The sequence below is a fragment of the Canis aureus genome, chromosome 23 (assembly GCF_053574225.1).
Source record: "Canis aureus isolate CA01 chromosome 23, VMU_Caureus_v.1.0, whole genome shotgun sequence".
Taxonomy (NCBI): domain Eukaryota; kingdom Metazoa; phylum Chordata; class Mammalia; order Carnivora; family Canidae; genus Canis; species Canis aureus.
The window spans coordinates 1,675,793-1,691,744 of NC_135633.1; the positions used below are offsets into that span (position 1 = coordinate 1,675,793).

Here is a 15,952-nt window from a genome sequence, read left to right on the forward strand (position 1 = left end):
AACTTGAATTTTTCCTCTCTGCCGCTTTACATAAATCTAATTAGTTACTTTGCTGGATTATCAGTCTAATAATTACCTTTTCTCCTGGACTGCACCTCAACTGCAATAATCCTGTTTATCTTATTATGACTAATGAGGTTCCAATGTATTGTTAAATATTTATTTATTGAATAAACAAATACACGTACAATTTGATCCTCTGCAAAGCAGTGACAAGAGGTATATGGTTGCCTCTATTTTTGTTTGGGGATTTAAGTTAGTCTTTTTTATCTAATCAATGCGTTTATACTTAACAAGATGTTCAGCGTGAAGTCATAGTAGGAGAAAAGGTAACCTCCTAGCACAGCACGAGAATCTTCACGAACACGCCCTCAACTATTCTCCTCGAACTTCGATGTGCCATCATGCATCCAATTTTCTAGCCACACTAGACTATTTATTACTCTCAAGACATTTCATACTTTTTTGTACTTTGGTGAACTGCTTCAAATTCTTTGTGGAATGAGGAGGAGTATAAATAAATAAATGAAGTTATTAAGATAAATCCTCTGGTGCCCTTGTGAGGCTGCTTCCTCGGCTTTCCCTTCTCCTCTCTCTTTACTAACCTCTAAAAACTAGCTCAAATACCTTCTCTGTAAAGCTTTTCTTGATGTGCAGCCCACACGGCCTCTGGAAAAACCAGCAGAATGAATCACTCACTGGTCCATGTTTCCAAGGCACTGAGGTGCCTCTGTGTTTTATCACATCATGTTACAGGCCACTGTGCATCTCTCCCCCTTGTCCCGCCAGCTCTCTTTTTCTCTCTTAGCCCAGGGAGCCCATGAAACAGGGACGTGCTGTACCCACTAGCTTAGGACACACAGGGCCTGGTGTAGTGCTTGGCACATAACTGATGCTCAGTAAATTTTCAGGGCATCCATGTAGGACTAAAGCCAGAAACTTGCCATCTATCTAATTTCTCCCTCTTCCTCATCCCCAGCAAGTAAAGTCATCATGCATCTAAACTAGGCCAAAAACATTAAAAATCGAAATACCCTATGATCTAGTAATTCCACTACTGGGTATTTACCCAAAGAAAAGGAAAATAATAATTGGAAAAGACACTCACACGCCTATATTACTGCGGCGTTACTTAGAATAGGCAAAATATGGAAGCCGCCCAAGTGCCCACCAATAGACGAGGGGGTAAAAGAGGTGCGGTGTGAATGCACCCCCATATACATAACGGGATATTACTCGGTCATGAAGGAGGTCCTGACATTTAAGACAACATGAATGGACCCAGATAGGATTGTGCTAAGTGAAATAAGTCAGAGGAAGACAAATGCCATGGAATTTCACTTTTATGTGGAATCTGAAAACTAAAACAAAAAACAAGAACAGACTGTTAAGTACCCAGAACAAACTTAATGGTTGCCAGAGTGGAGAGAGGAGAGAAGTTGGGCAAAACGGGTGAAGGGGAGTGGGAGAGGCCGGTTTCCATTTATGGAGGGAACACGTCCTGGGGGTGACAGTCGCCGGCCCTGTGACAGACGGGAGCTCCCCTGATGACCCGCTAGCACGACACAGATGGGGCCCATCACTGCCTGTACGTGGAACCAAGGTGACCTTGCGGCTCGGCTGTACTTTAAGAAAACAAACAAACAGACACAGACATGCAAACCCAAGCAAATTAACAGGTCTTATATATGCCTAGATAGCCAGGCTTAAAATTAAATGTAAACAGTAGGCAATTTTCATTTTTTAGTGTAATGAGAAAATCATGATTATATATAATCACTATTTCCTAAAGTTTTAGGTGAATTTATAATTATTTTATGTTTATATTTTATGGTCAATTTATCATTTGCAATTATTTTATTGACTTGATTAAAGCATGACTTTCTAGCTCCAGAAGTGGAGCTATAATCAGGTACTTCTATCCCTTAAATAAATGAGTTTTTATAGAGAGAACAGACCATGTTTGTACCCAAGAAATACTTATTTGGCCCCTCCTTACAGGGTTCCAACAGGTGTAGCTTAGAAGTACCTCGATGGGATGAGCACTGGGTGTTATACTATATGTTGGCAAATCGAACTTCAAGAAATAAATAAATATTTATTTATTTATTTATTTATTTATTTATTTATTTATTTTATATATATAACATTTTATGTATTTTATATATATATAAATTTTTGTATATTTTATATATATATAAATTTTTTATATTATATATATAAATTTTATATATTATATATATATTATATATATATAAAATACAGGGACCCTGGCATTTCAGGGCTGAGCCACTCACCCAGAAGAAACTCGCAATCCCTCGCAAATACGTAGCAGTCTCACTCACACCTTTCTACAAAGGTATGAAATACCTTTCAAATAAAGCTTTTGTGTATAAATACAAACTGTTGCAAGCAAGTTGCAACTTCCAGTTTTCATATGAAAGTCCAGAATTTTCCAATACCTCAAGAGAGAGTCTAATAACCAAACAAATCAAACCCTTGTTAGGAAGAGGCATTTTCTTAGGAGAGAGGTTTTTAGATTCGGGGCATCTAAAGAGCTATCTGTCCCCAGGAAGCGCTTACCGAGGCAAGCACCAAGTTAAATATCCCTCCAGGCTAAAAATAGGAATAAACACCAAGTAGTCTCCAAAGAGCCCCTGCAATCAGAGCATTCGCTGAGGGTGAACAACAGCAGACACACGCGCAGGCATGTGTTTATGTGTGTGTGCCTTAATGGTGATTTAAGTTCATGATTTCATCCAGGGAAACCATAGGCGATTAGTGAACTTCCTCATGGTGTGCCAAGCCAATTTAAATGTCCAAAGAAAATAAAAATAAAATAAAATAAAATAAAATAAAATTAAATTAAATTAAATTAAATTAAATTAAATTAAATTAAATTAAAAACTAAAATAAAATAATAAAATAATAAAATAAAATAAAATAATAAAATAAATAATAAAATAATAAAATAAAATAAAATAAATAAAATAAAATAAAAGTCCAAAGATGTCTTTCCTTGATTCCTGGCCACTGTAATGATGTTTATATTACAAAGAATGGTTGAACATAAAAACCTATAGCGGGAGATACACTGGGCTTACAGGGAGGACCCCTGAACGACTTCTGACTCTTCCACAAACTAGTCTTCTGATTTTATCAAATCCTCTCCTGAAAAGTAGATTGAACTTGAAAATTTCAAAGGCCTTTTTTTTTTTTTTTGCTATAAAAGCCAGAGATACACTTAACACCAAAACTTATCTTGAAAATACCCAACTATCATCTCCAGAAAAATGTAAATATTTATGAGACTTCAAAAGACGTCCCACACATGCACTTTAAAACCTCCTTATTCGATGAATTCCATGACTCATGCTTGCAGTAACCACATGGTTATAAGAAATACTTATTTACTTACTTTTACATTTCCCAAGTAAAATGTTTTCCCTATTATTACCCTTTCTTTTCTTTTCCTTTTTATTTTTTTTAAGATTTATTTATTTATTGAAGGGGAGGGGAGGGCGGTGCAGAGGGAGAGAGAATCCTGAAGCACACTCCCCACTGAGCATGGAGCCCCACTCAGGGCTCCATTCCACAACCCCAAGATCATGGGATCATTATGTTTTAGTTTCCTCCCCCCAAATCTATTCCAGTATAATTCAGCAGAGAATAATCAGTGATGCCCGTGTGAATGGGTACTTTCTTGGCATCTTCATTGTGGGATTTAAAAATGTGGGTGCACGTAACAGCCATTTTAGGAACAAAGGTGCAAAAAGGCTTATCATTAATATATTGAAAACTAATTCTATTTCTTTTTTATTTAAATTTCACTTAGTGAACATACAGTGCAATTTTGGTTTTTAGAGTAGAACTCAGTGCTTCATCAGTTACGTACAACACCCAGTGCTCATCCCAACCAGTGCCCTCCTTAACACTCATCACCCGTTGAACCCATTCCCCTGCCCACCTCCCCTCCAGGACCCCTCCGTCTGCTCTTCATAGTTAAGAGTCTCTTATGGTTCATTTCCTTCTCTCCTTTTATTCTTTTTCCTCTTCCCCTATGTTCATCTGTTTTGTTTCTTAATTTCCACATATGAATGAGATGTTATGGTATCTGTCTTTCTCTGACTTATTTCACTTAGCATAATACCCTCTAGCTCCATCCACATCATTGCAAAGGGTAAGATTCTGGGTTTTGGTGGCTGAGTAATATTCCATTGTGTATACACATGCCATATATATACATATATATGATTTATATTTATATTTACCACATCTTCTGTATTCATCAGTCGATGGACATTGGGCTCCTTCCGTACTTTGACGGTTGTTGATAATGCTGCTATAAAGATTGGGGTGCAGGTGCCCCTTCAGATTTGTATTTTGTATCCTTTGGGTAAATACCTAATATTGCAACTGCTGGATTGTAGGGTAGTTACATTTTAAACTTTTTGAGAAAGTCTCCACACTGTCAAATGCTTTTTCTGCATCTATTGACAGGATCATGTGGTTCTCTTATCCTTTCTTTTATTAACATGATGAATCACATTGATTGATTTGTGAATAATTGAACCACCCCTGCAGCCTAGGAATAAATCCCACTTGATCATGGTGAATAAATTCTTTTAATGTACTGTTGAATTCAACTTACTAGTGTTTTATTGAGAATTTTTGCATCCATGCTCATCAGGGATATTGGTCTGTAATTCTCCTTTTTAGTGGGGTGTTTGTCTGCTTTTGGAATCAAGGTAATATTGGCCTCATAGAATGAGTTTGAAAGTTTTCCTTCCATTTCTATTTTCTTGGAACAGTTTGAGAAGAATAGGTATTGACTCTCCTTTAAATGTCTGGTAAAATTCCCCTGGGAAGCTATCTGGTCCAGGACTTGATTGTTGGGAGATTTTTGATTACTGGTTCAATTTATTTTTCGGTGGTGAGTCTATTCAAATTTTCTATTTCTTCCTGTTTCAGTTTTGGTAGTTTATAAGTTGCTAGGAATTTGTCCATTTCTTCCAGGTTACCCAGTTTGTTGGATTATAATTTTTCGTAGTATTATCTTATAATTGCATTTCTGTGGTATTGGTTGTGATCTCCACTCTTCTGTTCATGATTTTATTTGAGTCCTTTCTCTTTACTTTCTGATAAGAGTGGCTAGGCAGTTATCAATTTTCAAAGAACCAGCTCATAGTTTCAATCTTTTCTACTGTTTTTTGTTTGTTTCTATATTGTTTATTTCTGTTCTTATCTTCATTAATTCCCTTCTGCTGGCCTTATACTTCATTTCCTGTTCCTTTTCTCACTCTTCTAGGTGTAAAGTTAGGTTGTGTACTTGAGACTTATCTTGCTTCTTGAGGTAGGCCTGTATTGCAATATATCACCCTCTTAGGACTGCCTTTGCGTATCCCAAAGGTTTTGGACTGTCATGTCTTCATTTTCATTTACTACCATGTATTTTTTTTTCTTCTTTGATTTCCTGATGGGTCCATTCATTCTTTAGTAGGATGTTCTTTAACCTCCATGTATTTGAGGTCTTTCCAAATTCTTTCTTGTGGTTGTTTTCAAGTTTCATAGTGTTGTGGTCTGAAAATATGCATGGTATGATCTTGGTCTTTCCGTACTTGTGGAGGGCTGATTTGTGACCTAGTATGTGATCTATTCTGGAGAATGTTCCATGTGCATGTGAAAAAAATGTGTATTCTGCTGCTTTAGGATGAAATGTTCTGAATATGTCCATTAAGTCCATCCAGTCCAGTATGTCATTCAAAGCCATTACTTCCTTGTTGATTTTCTGCTCAGATGATCTGTCCATGGCTGTAAATCTTATGTTAAAGTCCCCTACTATTATTGTATTATTATCAATGAGTTTCTTTATGTTTATTTATTAATTGATTTATATATTTGAGTGCTTCGTAGTTGGGGGCATAAATATTTATAATTCTTAGATCCTCTTAATGGATAAACCCCTTAATTATTATATAATGCCCTTCTTCATCTCTCATTACAGCCTTTGTTTAAAGTCTAGTTTGTCTGATATAAGTATGGCTACTCCAGCTTTTCTCTGATGTCCATTAGCATGATAAGCGGTTCTCCAGCCCCTCTGTAGGTGACTTTAGGTCTGAAATGAGTCCTGTGTAGGCAGCAAAAAGATGGATCTGGTTTGTTTGTTTGTTTATTTGTTTGTTTTTATCCATCCTGCTACCCTCTGAGTTTTGTTTGGAGCATTTAGTCCATTTAGATTAAGAATGATTATTGAAAGATATGAATTTAGTGCCATTGAGTGTTACCTGTAGAGTTGGTGTTTCTGGTCATGTTCTTTAGTCCTTTCGAGTCTCTATTGCTTTTGGTCTTTTTTTCTCCACTCAGAGTCCCCCTTAAAATCTCTTGCAGGGCTAGTGCAGTGATCACAAACTCCCTTAGTTTTTGTTTGTCTGGGAAACTCTTCATCCCTCCTTCTATTCTGAAAGATAGCTTTGCTGGATAAAGAATTCTTAGCTGCATATTTTTCCCATTCAGCATATTTAATATTTCCTGCCACTCTCTTCTGGCCTGCCAAATTTGTGTGGACAGATCTGCTGTGAGTCAGATCTGCCTTCCCTTGTAGGTTAAGGACTTCTTTCCCTAGGCACCTGGGTGGCTCGGTCGATGAGGTATCTGCCTTTGGTTCAGGTCACGATCTCAGGGTCCCTGGATTGAGTCCCACATCAGGCTCCCTGCTGATTGGGAGTTGCTCCTCCCTCCCCTTGGCCCTTCCCCCTAGCTTGCAGTCTGCTTTCTCTCACTCACTCTTTCTCTTTCAAATAAATAAATAATTCTTTTAAAAAAATGTTTTTTAAAAAAGAATTTTTTCCCCTTACTACTTTAGGGTTCTTTCTTTGTCTGCATAGTTTTGAATTTGACTATAATATGCCTTGGTGATGATCAGTTTTTGTTGAATTTAATTGAAGGTCTCTGTGCTTCTTGGATTTTGATGTTAATGTCCTTTTCCAGATTAGGGAAGTTTTCAGCTATAATTTGTTCAAATAAATCTTCTGTCCCTTTTCCCCTATCTTCATCATCTGGTATTCCTATGATACCAATGTTAGTATGTTTTAGTAAGTCTCTAAATTCCCTATGTCTACCTTCATGACCCATACTTTCCCTTCCCTCTTTTCAGCTTATTTCCTATATTTTTATCTTCTATATCACTAATTCATTCCTCTGTTTCATCCATCCTCATTTTTATGGCCCCATTTGTGTTTGCATCTTGGTTATAGACTTTTTAATTTCAGCCTTACTAGATTTTAGTTCTTTTATCTCTGCAGTAATGGATTCTCTAGTGCCCTCTATGCTTTCTTCAAAACCAGCTAGTATCCTTATAATCATTGTTTTAAATTCTAGTTCAAACATCTTATTTATGGCTATATTGATTAAATCCCTGGCCTTGAGTTCTATCTACTTCCTGTTCTTTCTTTTGGGGTGAATTTCTCTGTCTTGTCATTTTGTCCAGAAAAAGAAAAGAAAGAAAAAACAAAAAAGCAAAAACAAACAAAAAAAACAAAGAACAAAACAAAACAAAATCTAGATCTTGGGTGTGTTTTCATCTACTTGTTAAAAGAATATAGATCCCAAAATACAAAATATAAGTGTGTGAAATAAACAAAAAATTAAATATATAATATATGAATAAAAATAGGAGCAGCCTGGGTGGCTCAGCAGTTTAGCACTGCCTTCAGCCCAGGGAGTGATCCTGGAGACCTGGGATCGAGTCCCACATCGGGCTCCCTGCATGGAGCTTGCTTCTCCCTCTGCCTGTGTCTCTGCCTCTCTCTCTCTCTCTCTCTCTCTCTCTCTCTGTGTGTGTGTGTCTCTCATGAATAGATAAATAAAATATTTTAAAAATAATAAAATAAATAAAAATAATAATGAAAAAACTTTAAGGAATTGAAAAAATAAGAAAGTAAATTTAAAAATTAATAAAAAATAATGAATAAAAGTAAAAAGGACGTTATAGCCTATTTCCCCTAGAACTAAATGCTACAGCACTCTGTTCAGTAGACTTGGTGTGAATGAGTCATTTGGGGATGGGTGCCTGCTGCATTGACTTTCAGGCTGATTTGTTTCAGGGTCACTTATTCCAGGGTGTAGGGAGTAGGGGTTTGGTGTAAGCAGCTCCATCCTGCACTAGGTGGCTCTGTTTCGTTCTCTGAAGGCCTTGGGCACTGACGGTGGGATGACTGTGGCCACACTCAGCTCTCTAGCTCTCTAGCCCTGGAGCTGAAATTTAATGCTCCTCACTTGTCAGGGAGCCCTCACAGAAGATCCATCAATCATTCCTCTTGTGTCCCCAGTTTCTGTCTAAACCCTGTGTTCACCTTGCCTGCATCCAACTTTTTTATCAGGTGTGTGACACAATTTCAAAACTCCAAGTTTTAGGGTCTCCCCCCCACATAGACCCACACTGTTCCTCTGGGAGATGGTCTCACCACACTTGTGCCATTTGCCAGCCCCTGCTGGGAAAGTGAGCATGAGACTGCACAGTGGGTCACAGTTTATGGCAAAACATAACAGAAGACCAGCACCAAGACTGGCCGCTCCCAGCTGGGTTTCCTGCCCTCGTGCCTGGGAACACTGCCACACTTGGCACCACTTGATCTTCTTGTGACCCAGGGGATCCTCAGACCACATTGTCACTCCTGGGAGTCCACCTCCTACACCACCTGAGAACCCTTAAGCCAGGAACTACCCCCATGGTAACAGACTTCTAAAAGTGCAGATTTTATGCTCCACTGCTTATAATAATTTGTAGAGCCTCCATAAGCATGCTTCCTCCTTACCGCCATATCTGGTTATGTCTCCCCCAATTTAACTCTCCACACTTCCTACCTTCCAAGAGGTGGTCACTTTTGTACTTGTAGACTTGCAGCTTTTGTTCTCTCAGACCTCTGATTGATTTTTTTTGGGTGTTCAGAACGATTTGAGAACTTTGTAGCTGTGTTTGAAGAATGAAACAAGCTTAGAGTCCCCCTACTCCTCCACCATCTTAACTCCTCTCAAAACCAAGTCTGTTTCATTCCCTAAAATAAAAAGCAGTCTTTTTTTTTTGATGTGCTTGTCATCTGTTTCAGAACTTAAAGCCAAATAGTAGAACTTGACTTAATGCCAGAGAAAATTAGTCCTACTAATTGAATGTCCTTTCACATGCAAAAGAACAATGCTTGATGCTCAGTTTATAACTGAGAAAAGAATATGTACCACTTGTGAAGATTTACAACCTAATTATTTTTTCCTATTCTAAGGTTACTTGGATTTTATATTCCCAAACAAAAGAAACCATTAATTGATACAGAGTAAAATTGCTCTTGCTCCAAATAAGTGACATGAGTAGCAAGTAAGGCTTAAAAATACTGAAATGCTCATGGTATACCCTCAAGATAAATAATGAAGATCAAGTAATTTTGAGAAAATGAGTCTCATTTAACTTAAGAACAATGAATTCACAAGGTCCAAGTAAAATACAGACAGTTCAACACTGATAATATGCATTTATAATTAGAGTGATTAAACATTTCACTTTTACCTTCTGCTGAGAGCACCCCTTTTCACCTGAAATGTGCCCATGTTTGAATGCTAACATATATATAAGTGGCCTATTTAGAGACGTCAAGGTCTTACATAACGGTAGCTAGCAAAGTTTACAAAAACAGTCCTAGACACTGATTAAAGTGTTTTTTTAAGGTACATCTTAATTTTTCCTGTTGCCAATTTCTAAACAGAGTAGCACAGAATATCACATGTATTCATCAAGGTGGAGAACATACTCATGCATATCAACATGCAAGATTATAATACTGGGGCCAACCAGCAGTGCTGCGGGCCCAGGATTGTTTCTGTCATGGATACTTAGGCAGATGTTGCAAACTGGTAGCCTGTGAGCTGAAAAAAAATCTCTAGATATTTTTTGTGAGACTTTAAACATTTTAAATTTGGCAGATTTCATACAAAAATACAGAGTTTCAGGTTTAAAAAAAAAAAAAAACATATCTGGCAACATTGACCCAAATTCCCACAGGGCAATACCAGGCAGGACATACACAGCAGCTTGCATACCACATGTTCTCTGGTATATGACAGTCCCTTATCATTACTCTATGCCCAAATTTCTCATTAAATTACATGTCTGGCCTCCATAGGCAATTGAATTTGCTACCTCAGGGTTAGAAAATGAGAGTAGCAGTTGCCACAATGCTTGTTTTATGTCCTAAAGATATTCCCCTATTTTTTTTCCTATTTTACTAGACTTTAGGCTAACCCTGTGATCCCTCCTTCCCTTCCTTCCTCCCTTTCTTTCTTCCTTCCTTCCCTCCTTCTTCCTTATTTAATTCCACTAAAGAGCAGTACTCTCCAGACTTCTATCCCAAAACATTTAACTCTCTCACTTTCCTTAGATAAATCTAATCATACCTATGGCCTCAATTCTTTATCCACAACTCGTGTGTGTGTGTGTGTGTGTGTGTGTGTGTGTATTCATCCCAAAACACTCTTCTGACCTCCAGCCCAATATATCCAACTATATACATGATATTTCCCTTGAAATATCTTGTAGGCATACCACTAAACTAGTCTAAACACTAATTATTCATTATCTTTTTTACAAAATCTGCCTTCTTTTCCTATATTCTCCTTTTTAGTGACATCATCATTTACCTGTAACAAATTTCTGACTCCTTTTACTTAACCCTCATGTTTTGCTGAATCTGCATCCATATCTTTATTTTGCTACTCCTACTCATAGCTATTTCTATTTTCTTACACAATATCCTTATTACATTTAACTGGATTACTGAAATCTCATTTTTGCCTTAACATACCAACAGACTGATTATTTTTTTTCAAATCACAAATGTGATTATTTTATTCTTTCTATTTTAAGTCATAGAATCTAAAATGAAAGTCAAATTCTCTAATTTAAAAAAAAAAATCATTCACAACCTACTGCTAGTCAGCCTCTTAGTCTTTCTCTCTTCTATTTTGCCAAATAAAATAGTTCCCTGCAAAAATTATTCTATGCCTTTGACTGTGATGTGGACTCTTCTCTTCTCCATAAAGGCATCTGCTCCTTCCCTTTGAAGTCTCAGCTTCAAGCAGTACCTACAGGAAGTTCTATATGCTGGCCAATTTTAAGGTTAGGTGTTCTCATACTGTGTAAATTCCTCCGCCATAGTGCATATTATTATCATTGCAGACTCTGGGTTTTTCTTGATAATATCACTGCCCAATTGGACTCTAGAAGTCTTAGAAGAATGGTATCTTATTTATATTTTTATTTAAAACATATACCCCAGTGCGTAGCACATAGTAAGAATTCAATAATACTAAATGTTTTTATATGATTAATCAATAGGTGTTTTAGGAAATGTTGAGTTCAGTGGTCTTGGAAAATTGGTGAAATTTAATGATCATGCTATTTAAGTCAACTTGTCCAGTCTCTGAAAATGCTGATTTGTTGAGATTCCCTTTCGATTTTTTTCCCTAAAATTTCTTTTAAATTTAGGAAAGGGAATGGTAACTTTACTAATGTTATAAGATTTGGTGATGATATTTATGAGTCCTGTATACATGCCAAAAGTGATTTTATAGGCATAGATCTTATATCCATTTTCAGGTCTTTTCTTAATTGACTGAATAGCCCTGACGAGTTTATGTTCACCTGTGCAAGCTTATCTCTCAATGGTCATGTTAGGCTCTCAACTCTGGCCTTAAAGTGATTATGACACCTGAAACTTGGATTATAAATTTAAGGTGGATGCATTTTTTTCTTTATCCAAAAGATGTAATTATATAAAACTTATCTAAGCTGCAGCAAAATTGCCTTTTGTTCTCATTGTTTTGTAAAACAATGGGGATGGGGAGAAGTGGTCATCTGAATGTATTTTCCAGAAAAACACTTTGAAAAATATAGTTCAAATTCGATTCAGCCAAAAAAAAAATTTTAAAGAAAATTAAAGTTATCATGACTTTCACCCTATAATATTTATAGTCAAATATTTGTTGCCACTAATCCCTTGCTATATTTAAATGAGTACTCTATCCCAAGGAGGCATCTTCCTGACAATAAAATGGATGATTAACAAACATCATATCTTACAGTAGCCTCAACGAGCAAGTATGTGGGTGGAGGGAGTAAAACACAAAGGGGATCAAGAGTTCTATCCAAATTTTCTCTCTGTTCTTTAAATTTATGCTATTTAGGTTTACAAAATGACATGAAAATAAATATATCTTAATCCAAACCTTGTATTGTAAGCTGAATAATGCCCCCCAAAGATGTCTATGCACTAATCCTCAGAAACTATGAATATGGCAAAAAGGAAACTTACAGATGTGATTAAGTTAAGGATCTGGATGTGGGAAGATTATCTTGTATTATCCAAGTGGACTCACTGTAATTACAAGGATCCTTATAAGGAGGAGGCAGATGGTCAGAAAGAGTGAAGGCAACAAGACAATGAAAACAAAGATTTGTGATATATTTTGAAGATAGAGAAAGGGGCCATAAGCCCAGGAATGCAGATGACCTCAGGAAGCTGGGAAAGGCAAGGCAACAGGTTCTGTCCAGAGACTCCAGGACGATCCAACGACAGACACCTTGTCTCTATCCCAGTGAAACTTATTTCAGACTTCTGGCCTCCAGAATTAGAAGAGAAACTAAGTTTGTGGTAATTTCAGCAATTATAGCAGCAATAAAAAACTGTGGTATAGCAGCAATAAAAAACTAACATATCTTTTTTTCTCTTAAAAGGGTGCTGAAATAAAACTTGCCTAGTTTGAAACTTAGTAGAAAAATATAAACTACCAAGAATGATACCATGGTCTACTTTTATATTAAAAATATGAATATTAACTGAAGTGGCATTAAATGAATAATAATATGGGTGGCACATGACAACATAGGAGAAACTAAAGCAGTATTATGTAGAATATATATTTTGCAGTGAAAATCATTGTGTTGTATGCCTGGCTTGACTTGCTTATTAGTTGATTGGCATTGTATATGTTACTTGCCTTCTGTAAGCCTCAATTTTCCTTCTATTAAAACACTATCTCAGGGTGTCTGGGTCGTCCAGTGGTTGAACGTCTCCCTTCAGCTCAGGGTGTGACCCCAGGGTACTGGGATTGAGTCCCACATTGGGCTCCCTGCATGGAGCCTGCTTCTCCCTCTGCCTGTGTCTCTGCCTCTCTCTGTGTCTCTCATGAATAAATAAACAAAATCCTTTAAAAATAAAAAATAAAACGTTATCTCTAGTAATGTTACAAGGATTAACTTATAAAAATGATGGATTAAACATATGTAGTAATTTTTATGTGGCAGGGAGTATTTTATGCACTTTCTATGAACTCATTTAATACCCACTATAACTCTATTAAATAAGTTCTATTATTATCCCAATTTTACAGAAAAGAAAACTGAGATATTTAATAACTTGTCCAAGGTTACAAAACAAATAAGTGGCAGAGAGAGGATTCTGACCCAGAGACAGTTACCATATTCTATGCTGTTAACCATTGCATTAAACTTAGGTCAGTGTCCATAGAGAAAACACAACCAGTTACATTATTAAAACTCCTTGTGTCTGAATCTAAGAGTTCTTTCTCTCTCTCTCTCTCTCTCTCTCTCTCTTAACATGAATCTACTCTTAAGGAAAATACTTCCAGAATTACAAATGTGTTTTTTGTTTGCTTGTTAGTTTTTATCCTCTTTATTCAGAATTATGAAGGTCTTTGAATAATCCCTACTAGGTTAATCTCTAAGGTCCTTACCAGCTCAGTGAGTCTCTGAAATGACCACTGCTGGTCCCCCCAAAAATTGGGTTGCCAAGGTGCTTGCTCTAAGAAGATAAAATGAAACTCCTATGTGTCCAGATGTTTTGATTAACTGACCACTTCTATCCCTTCCAGACCATTGAACCTATAATAAAACAAACAAGAGAAACAGTTTTGTTTTTTTTTTTAAAGGACTTCATTACAAATAACATCGTTCAAAGGACAAAAATGATGGTCATTGGAAAAATACTTGGTTATGAATTAATTCCAACCTGTCCTTTCTGGAAATACATTTATTAAAACACAAACTAAAAGTTTTGCTTCAGTACAAGATATAGAAGAAAAAATACAACCGCCCCTAAAAGATCTTAAAGGGTTTTTAGCATATTTTTATCTTCAAAGGAACTGAGAAAATATTTTTAAAGAAAGCCGTAAAATGTTTCCCATTCTACCCAAAGCATTTGCATTTTCAGAGTGACACTTTATTTAGCCCACTTTGTTCGTATTAATTTTCAGCGCTGTGAGCAAGCATGTCAGTGTATATTAACACCTGATCTATAAAGGGAACGCTGAGGCCTTACTCAAAATATTAGTCACCGCACCTTGGGGATGCTGCTGTGCTTCTGCTGTTGGCTTCCATGCAGAATGATGTACATGCTTTGATTCTTAATGAAACATGCACACAATCAACTTCATCACCAAGAACACTGAAACTTCAACGACTGTTTTCAAGCTCAGATGATTTTCCAGGCCTCTCCTGTTTTTTAACACCAGTAGTTTGTGATGTATAGAACACCAATTCCCAAACAGAATGCTGGAAAGGGAATTCTAACGTGAAGGAGAGAGGTCTTCTGAAAGGTTTTCATGTGTGTATCACCTTTATCAAGGCCTTCACACCTGGTATTCCCGAAGGTTTAGGTTTCATGAGTCATAACCTAAAACCTCAGTTCAGCTTATTTGTCTCTCATTTTCTAGGTGGTAAGTTATTGAAGGTAAACATTATGCCATAATCATCTTTGTATCCAAAGCACTGGTTTCACACATTGTAGAAGAAGATATTTGCTATGACGTCAACGTCTTTAGATTCACTAGGACTTGGTTTGTGACTTACCATGTGATCTACCCTGGAGAATGTGCCGTACTGCACTTCAGAAAAATGTACGTCCTGCTGCTGTTGAGTGGAATATCCTGTACGCATCTGTGGTATGAGGTTCATTTAATCCATTGTCCCCAGAATGGCTTTATATCCCAAATGACTTTCTAGTCCCAGACCACGTTCTAGTCTTCTTCTATTGCGTTATTGTTGCTAGATTCCCTGAGGCGTGATAAGCTGGGAGAGATTTCTGCCTTTGTTCTTTCCACGCGTATCATTATGAAAAATCCTCTAATATTTTAGGTGTAACAAGTGTTTCAGTTCCTTGAACTAAAGGAATCCAACACACACATACACACACACACACGCAACCACACATTGGTATGTACACACCCATGTCCACATCATACTTTATTTCCTAGTCCGAAGAAGAACAAGTAGAAAATTCTCAAGCAGCACATCAAAGACAGAGAGAGAGATAAAAAAAAGCAAAAACATTTTCATTAGCAGCTACTAAATGTAAAGAGCATACTTCTCCCTGTTTTATAATAGTTGACATTTACAACCATAATTTTGGATCACTAAAGAACATGCAATATGATTATTCATATGGTTACAAAGTAAAGGAGGGGTATGTGTAAAACACTTCAGCTAGAATGCTATCAGACTATTATAAAATCAAGAATATTTCAGTACTTAAAATAATAAACATCACTATATAATTTTTACGAGGACATGTCTCACATTTTTCAAAACTGAACAGGCTTTAATGTATTCACTCAGAATTCTTATACTCCCATTTTGAATTTTTACTGGCCTCCTGTGTAGTTGTCCAATGGGCCCTATTGTATCCTGGCCCTCAGAAATACATTTTGGACTCTCCAGGCAGGAACTAATATATATTTGCACCATTCCTCTTAAGAAGAAAGTACAGGAACATTTACTTTGAATATTTTCTTGCAGAGACATAAAAACATAAAATCCTTATAATTTTAAAGCACACAACTCTGAAATAAACTCTAGCTCAAATATAACAGAGAACACTTTTTAATCATTCGA

The 15,952-nt window shown here is 36.6% G+C and overlaps 1 long non-coding RNA gene across 1 annotated transcript; it reads right to left on the minus strand.

Annotated features, from left to right (window-relative positions):
• Positions 1–1,331: 1,331 nt before the first annotated feature.
• Positions 1,332–14,663, minus strand: LOC144295221 (uncharacterized). Its single transcript, XR_013362560.1, has 3 exons — positions 14,403–14,663; positions 13,798–13,945; positions 1,332–1,625 (listed from the first exon to the last, which is right to left on the minus strand). It is a non-coding gene; the product is annotated as an uncharacterized LOC144295221 (long non-coding RNA).
• Between the last annotated feature and the right edge of the window lie 1,289 nt (positions 14,664–15,952).